At 52.1% G+C, this 6,203-nt stretch overlaps 1 long non-coding RNA gene across 1 annotated transcript; it reads right to left on the bottom strand.

Annotated features, from left to right (window-relative positions):
• Nucleotides 1–4,850: 4,850 nt before the first annotated feature.
• Nucleotides 4,851–5,927, bottom strand: LOC121107052. The gene is made up of 2 exons (XR_005840402.1): nt 5,595–5,927; nt 4,851–5,490 (listed from the first exon to the last, which is right to left on the bottom strand). It is a non-coding gene; the product is annotated as an uncharacterized LOC121107052 (long non-coding RNA).
• Between the last annotated feature and the right edge of the window lie 276 nt (nt 5,928–6,203).

Here is a 6,203-nt window from a genome sequence, read left to right as displayed (position 1 = left end):
TGACAAGTGAAGTGTGTGGGCTCAGCACGCAGCAGCTATTTCACTGTCCTGATCTCTTTCAGCAGCACCAGCTGTTGTTTCATCTATCTTCGTGGCCAGCAATCTGCTACCTGAATTGATAGATATCATCCTTCTTAAAATAGCAGCAGCAGATTTCAACCTGTCCACGGTAGGAGAATGGCTCAGGTAATAAAGGCGTCCCACCTGCCTGGGGGTGGGGCCTGAGCCCCTCACTCCTGATCAGAAACCTTAATGCTTGCTGCACTGGAGAGGGTGCTGCTGAGGTCACAGGGACACGGGGCTCGGTGATGCCATGCCCAGCTTGTGACCATCAGTGGTTTGCTCTGACATCAAACTGGGATAGATCAGCTCACTCCATTCAGCTGAGCCCCTTCCCGTGAGATCTGTTCCCTACAACACACATCAGCTCTGCTCCTTGTGACCACTGAAGCAGTAAGAGATGTGAGATGCTACACGGCCAAGGTGCAGGTACCCCTGCATGTTACCAGGGCACATTCCACTCTCCCAAAGCACTAATCCTGCACAGAACCTCTGAGCGCACCCCGGCGGCAGCTCAGCCCCTGCTGCCAGCAGCCCACTGCCTGCCCCACACACAGGGCTCCCAACCAGCACCCCAAAACCACCCCAGCAGCTTCCCACGTGCTCTCTGCCAGCACAGCACCGCTGGGCTCCAGCACCACCCGCCTCCTGCCCAGTGTGGGGAGCGCACCGCCCCGCAGCAGGCAGGAACAAAGGGATGCTGTGCTCTGAGCCATATGGATCAGACATATATACAATACACAATAAACAACACATCTTTCAGTCTGGGTCTGTTTGAAACCTTCCAACATATGTTCTGCTAACAGTTTAACAAATTGATTGCTAATGTTATCCTGCTCTGAAATCTGGCATAATGTGCAGGAGGGGAAAAAAACCAACAAAAACAAAAGCATTCCTACCTCAACAGAAATGCACAAGAAAAGCCATTAGAAAAGGCTTCGGGATGCCTGACAGGAGTGAATTTCATGCCAATTTGTGTGCTCGTTGGAAAAATCATTTATTAAAAAGAAGATATACCTTCATGTTAGTGAGATGAGGGTGTAAAACTGAGCTGGGTCTCCCACTGCTTCAGCTCTATAACTCAAGTTATATTCATCAGAGGCATATATTTAAATCATAGCTTACTTTGCTTTGTGTTCTGAAATTTATTAGCCTACTACTTAAATGTTTTATTCATTAGGCCATGTAAATAATGCATGGTTGTTTCCATGGCAATTTAACCCCTTCTCTCCGGGAAGCTCGCAGATTTTCCATCTTGTGTGCCTGCCTAATTGCCGTGATCAGATTTGCTGTTCTCTCAGAGTCGAGGCCACGGTTATTTTTCTCCTTTTTGTGGCAAATTCATTAGGAGGAAACTTTTCCATTGACAAATAAGATGTATTCAGGCACAAACAGAGAGGGGAAGGAACTGTTTGCCAGGTCATTTAGCAGAGTTTGGGCATAGCTAATTTTTCCAGTTTCTGCTCTTCTGCGGGGTTTGTGCTGCGCCATTAATCCTGGCAGCACACAGCGCCCGCTCAGCTCCCGGGGCTGCGGCCACCGCGCGAGGGCATGCTGTGCCCTGAGAGTCACCAACGGCAGTGCTGGGAATGGCGCTCCTGGCCAACCATGGCCACGCATAGTGCAGAGATTCTGACACGAGGGATATGGCCACGGGCTGCTGGCAGCTTGCTGCTGTGGAGTTGTGGCCAGGGGATGGATGTGCCCCGGGTGCAGCAGCTCCGGCCAGGCTCAATGCAGCACTCAGTGCACACACAGAGCCACGCGCAGTGCTCCCTGCGCTGCCACGGGGAGACCTGCGGGAACTGAGCGCCGCGCAGCACCTCTCTGCCGTGCTCTGCTGCTGAAACGCGCATGCTCTGCAACACATGTTAAACAGTAATTTATGATGCAGGAGCCTAATTTATGTACTGTGCAAAACTCTCCCACGTGCCCCACTCCAACAGCAAGGCTCAGTCGCCGGCTTCCTGCTTACCGGCAGCAAAGCGTCCAACTTGCTCTTCAAGAGAAACAACAACCAGAATCAGGCGCCCAAATCTATTTAGTGGTGAGGAAGGGCATAAACCATCTTAGTTCCACATCCTTTGGATTTCATCACCAGATTGTAATCACTCCTGTAAAACATTTTATCAAATAGGGATCTTCTTCATTTTACAGTGCTAAGGACTCACCACATGTAAATCTGCAGTGGTGCACCTGCAGTTGCACAGATAGGCAGCAGTAACTGTGGATCCAATTCACAGCAGCAGTATGTCTGCAGCACTTCCACTGCTCACCCTCCCGGGCTGAGAGCTGCAGGGAGGGATGTGGGGAGGCTGGGGGGAGTGCCGGCTGTGCGCAGTGCCCCGTGTTGGTGCACAGTGCACAGTGCTGCCTTGGGCAGGAAGCAGCACCTGCAGGCGGGAGAGCAAAGAGGTTTGCTAACATCCCAAAAACAGGGGTAGGATTTAAAATAATTTGTATGTTTGGATGTATTCTAATAATGAGGTAGAATTCAGTAAAGACACAGGAAAAATCAGATGTAAATGCAATGCATGGATTGATGCTTGAGTCAGCAGAAGAAGGGGAGGATCCAAGGTTTGAAATTGCCACTGCATCTGGCAGCAATGTAATGCTTTGGTACAGATCTGTGCTAGGGGAGCACCCCATGTTCTGGAAAATCCAGACGTGACGCAAGAAAAGCAGGTTCAGAAAAAGCAGTGCAAGATGGAAAACCGGTGGGGCTGGAATTCCTTACCTGGGGCAGAGATCTGCCAACAGAAGGCTTTGAGCACACAAAAGCTGGGAACAGAAATTGTCCATTTTGCTCGCACAAAGGGAAGGCTGTGGGGTGCTGCTCTCAGCACTGCTGTGCCCGCTGGCACAGAAGTACTCCTTTCCCAGAAGTGTGGGCCCCAGAGTCACTCTGTGTCTCCTGCCAAAACATAATGTGAGCACATAGAGCACGCTTCTCCAGAGTGCAGGGTAATCATGGGGCAGCTTTGACACCTGAGCTACAGGCAGTGAATGGATTCAGACTCATTATTTTAGATATGATTAAGTTTATTTTAAAAACAAAACCATCCTACAAGAGTTTCCTCCTTATAAAACAGAGCCAGGAAGCAGGTAGAGGTTAGGAGAGAGAAATCATTGAGCTCCACAGATCTGAATAGCTGAGATCAATCACCATGAGCCATGGAGATGAGATTTGGGACAACATCTCGGCGCAGGCCTTCAGAGGCTTGTAGATCTGCCCGGCCGTTCTCCTGTCGGTGATGGATGGTGGGGGAGATCCGCTGCTCCTCAGAATTGGTTTTGACTTAATTCACTCTCGGCACGGAAGAAGGAAAACAAAGGAGGAACAATTGGATTTCCCATTTAACACCTGGCTCTTCCGGAGCTGAGCTCCTCCCGGCACCATGACCGTGCTCCGCAGCAGCAGCAGCAGTGACCCCGCAGCAGCACCGCCTGCAGCCCAACACCCCCCGGCCTGGGGCAGCTCACACAGCAGTGGGTGGATGTTGATGCTGTGGGACAGGCACTGCACACCAGTGCCATGCAACAGTGGTTCGCAGCCTTCCCCAAGACCCGAGTCCAACCTGAAGCTGCCCACCCTCCATCCAGCACCCAGTGTGCTCTCTGCATGGTCTGCAGCCCTGTGCAGTGCTCCAGGCTATGCAGTGCCCACCACCGTTAGCAGGCTGGCTCCTCACCTGCCCAGCACCCGCTGCTACCCTAACATCATTTGCCCAGTGCTCATTTGTCTCTGTCTCTGGTTCCCTCCAGTTGCTGCTAATTCCTGCAGCTCACCCCTGGGCTGCCCCCACCTGCAGCCCCCAGTGATGCAGAATGGCAGCCCCAGCCATGGGAGCAGTCCCAGGTGTCACCTGCATGGAGGAAGCTGTGTGCGTCAGAAGACCTGGTGAACCCATTGATCTTCCTGGGAGCATCAATCTGTCTTTCTAATGCTGCAGTCAGGTGTCTCACGGAACAATTCACTGAGTGACAGCTCTCACAAATCCGCATTTGCTCTCCTCACTGCTCCTGCAATCAGAATCGCTCTCGGCGGTGGGCAGACGCTGCTGTGTCATCCTGGAGCAGTGCTTAGCCCAGGGTGGGTGAGGAGCTGCGGCCCTTTGCACTGCGGGCAGTTGATGAGAGGGGCATAAGCAGAGGATCCGCCAGCACTGCCACCCACACAGATGTGTATCTGCAGCCGTGAAATGCAGGAAGCCCAGCGCAGCTTGGGAGCAGTGACGGCTGAGTGCATCACACTGCACCATCTAGCAAGTGCTGTTGCACTTCCACACCCACTCCCAGCTCCAGCCCACCCCTGCTGCACACACCCACACACCCACACACCCATTGTGCTGCTCCTGAAGTGCACCCACCCCCAGTTCCAGGAGCAACCACTCTCCTGCTTGGTCAGGCTGTTCATACCCACATCTCCTTCACATGCTCCCAACCGTCTGCAGCTCTGCCCAGCAGAGGCCACTGGAGATGCCGTCACTGTCCTGGCAGCACACAGTGAGAGTCGTGTGCCCAGCATGACATCCCCAGTTGGGGGACAGGGGCGGCACCGCCAGCCCTCCGGGTGCCCACGTGGCAGTGGCCTCCCCCAGCACCCCCTCAGCCTGGGAGCAATTTAGTGCAGAGCAACTTTTACTCGGCTTTGAAAAACAAGAGGCAGCAGAAAGGGTTAACAGTTTATTATATTTTTTCTGAGTGATTTTATCACTGTCGTTAGAACATTCATTGAACTAAGTGAGAAATCCATCAAGACGTGACAGCAATGTGCAGACTAATGGCTGTTAGATGGTAATAATTTTTAATATGATTTTTATTTCACTTAATTTCATATGTGCTTGACAAAAGGTCCCATGTCACTGGGGAGCTGTGTGGAACTGGGAATACGCTGATGTGAAGGTCTATTAAACCAAGTGCTCCAAGTACTTTTAAGTTCCAACTTTAGAATTCCTGAGAAAACTCTGACATTTTGGCCTTTTTGGCAAGAAGTCAATGAGACAGCAGGAAAACACGGCATGCCAGCTCCGAGGGGCAGCCCATCCTTATGCACACTCTGTTCGTCTCTCAGTTCACACAGTCCTCCAATGCTTCCCATAACCGCCTCATTCAGAGGCCAGGTGATCTCTGCACCTGGCAGCCCCTCTTGTCTGACATCCCCTCTAGCTCATCCCACACACTGTGCAGTGTGAGGAGGGGTGGCCCCGGCAGCACCCACAGACACTGCTCTGCCCAGCCGGGTTGGGGTGCTGCCGATGGAGGTCCTGCACTGTGCACAGCTTGATTGGCCTCAGATGCTGGGGACTGACATAAGCCATGATTTCCAAAGAGGCCAATCTCTTGACAAACCATTTTGTCATCCTTTGAAGATTAAACCACACTTTGCTTTTGGCACTCAGTGCCGCTTCTTGGTGAATTCAGGAGGACCTGGGACAGTGGAAGACACGTCCATGGCCTCATGTCCACACTGCCGCCAGCAAGAAAAGACATGAGAAGTTTTTATGCACCGCCCATTGGTCACCTTCTCTTACCTGCAGCCCACCATGGTTCTTCTCCACAAGGAAATATCAGAGGAGCTCAGTGAGGAGAGGAAGCAGCTGAACCAAGTGCTGGTGGCACACCGATGGTGTCGGGAACAAAGCCAGACACCCAGTTCCTAAAATGATAAAAACATCCATATGATCACTCAAGGATAAATTCTGCACTCCAAGAGGAGCACTGGATCCCCGGAGTCTCCATGATTTTGCTTTCATACTGTGTTCTTACACTGCCTCCGAGGCTGGAATCTCCAGTGGGCTCCCAAAGGCATCTCTCCCTTGGAAATGGAGAACCGCCAGAGCCGCACTGCCTGCAGCAGGAGCAGATCCTGCAGCCAACGCATGGGAGGGAGAGTGTCAGCACTGACACAGCACATGCGGCAATCGTGGCACGCCCGGTGCACGCACACAGCCAGCACACACGGAGCCCTGTGTCAGAGCTCCCAAAGAGCCCAACTCATCCATTTCACTAAACACAGTATTGCTCTGGTGGCTGTGAATTTAACAAATCCACTCATCTGTCATCTTAATCCTGGATGCTTCCATTCAAAAGAGGGAGTACAGACACAGGAAGACTTTTCCCAGCAGATCATGTTATAATTA

Source organism: Gallus gallus, chromosome 17 (genome assembly GCF_016699485.2).
Source record: "Gallus gallus isolate bGalGal1 chromosome 17, bGalGal1.mat.broiler.GRCg7b, whole genome shotgun sequence".
NCBI lineage: Eukaryota > Metazoa > Chordata > Aves > Galliformes > Phasianidae > Gallus > Gallus gallus.
The sequence above is the reverse complement of the archived record's forward strand: the minus strand, read 5'-3'. Positions and strand labels throughout refer to the sequence as shown.